This window comes from Lissotriton helveticus, chromosome 8 (genome assembly GCF_964261635.1).
Source record: "Lissotriton helveticus chromosome 8, aLisHel1.1, whole genome shotgun sequence".
Lineage (NCBI taxonomy): Eukaryota > Metazoa > Chordata > Amphibia > Caudata > Salamandridae > Lissotriton > Lissotriton helveticus.
The window spans coordinates 408,337,724-408,339,259 of NC_136069.1; positions in this window are offsets into that span (position 1 = coordinate 408,337,724).

The window sequence follows — 1,536 nt, forward strand, 5'->3', positions numbered from 1 at the left end:
CATTGCGATTGTATCTACAAATTGGCTCCCTTGAGCTTTGAGTCGATGGGCTCCTGGACAACGCACCTGCGTGCCGGTTCGGGCATCGAGGCCTTTGACGGTTGCTTGGCGGCCTTCTCTTCCACCCCTAACTATTTTCTCTACTGATGAGGGAAGTTATCCCGAAACCCGAGCCATGTCTCGGGCGATATCCAAAAACCCGGGACATGTATCGGGTCTAGAGATCATCAGTTCAACATGTACCTACTTGCACCCACTGGGGTGAACCACTCAAGAACTCCATGTACCAGAGTCCCTAGGGGCGATCCGGAGGAGGGGCTAGCGGTGTGCGGTCCATTGCGATTGTATCTACAAATTGGCTCCCTTGAGCTTTGAGTCGATGGGCTCCTGGACAACGCACCTGCGTGCCGGTTCGGGCATCGAGGCCTTTGACGGTTGCTTGGCGGCCGTCTCTTCCACCCCTAACTATTTTCTCTACTGATGAGGGAAGTTATCCCGAAACCCGAGCCATGTCTCGGGCGATATCCAAAAACCCGGGACATGTATCGGGTCTAGAGATCATCAGTTCAAAATGTACCTACTTGCACCCACTGGGGTGAACCACTCAAGAACTCCATGTACCAGAGTCCCTAGGGGCGATCTGGAGGAGGGGCTAGCGGTGTGCGGTCCATTGCGATTGTATCTACAAATTGGCTCCCTTGAGCTTTGAGTCGATGGGCTCCTGGACAAGGCACCTGCGTGCCGGTTCGGGCATCGAGGCCATTGACGGTTGCTTGGCGGCCTTCTCTTCCACCCCTAACTATTTTCTCTACTGATGAGGGAAGTTATCCCGAAACCCGAGCCATGTCTCGGGCGATATCCAAAAACCCGGGACATGTATCGGGTCTAGAGATCATCAGTTCAACATGTACCTACTTGCACCCACTGGGGTGAACCACTCAAGAGCTCCATGTACCAGAGTCCCTAGGGGCGATCCGGAGGAGGGGCTAGCGGTGTGCGGTCCATTGCGATTGTATCTACAAATTGGCTCCCTTGAGCTTTGAGTCGACGGGCTCCTGGACGACGCACCTGCGTGCCGGTTCGGGCATCGAGGCCTTTGACGGTTGCTTGGCGGCCTTCTCTTCCACCCCTAACTATTTTCTCTACTGATGAGGGAAGTTATCCCAAAACCCGAGCCATGTCTCGGGCGATATCCAAAAACCCGGGACATGTATCGGGTCTGAAGATCATCAGTTCAACAAGTACCTACTTGCACCCACTGGGGTGAACCACTCAAGAACTCCATGTACCAGAGTCCCTAGGGGCGATCCGGAGGAGGGGCTAGCGGGTGCGGTCCATTGCGATTGTATCTACAAATTGGCTCCCTTGAGCTTTGAGTCGACGGGCTCCTGGACGATGCACCTGCGTGCCGGTTCGGGCATCGAGGCCTTTGACGGTTGCTTGGCGGCCTTCTCTTCCACCCCTAACTATTTTCTCTACTGATGAGGGAAGGTATCCCGAAACCCGAGCCATGTCTCGGGCGACATCCAAAAACCC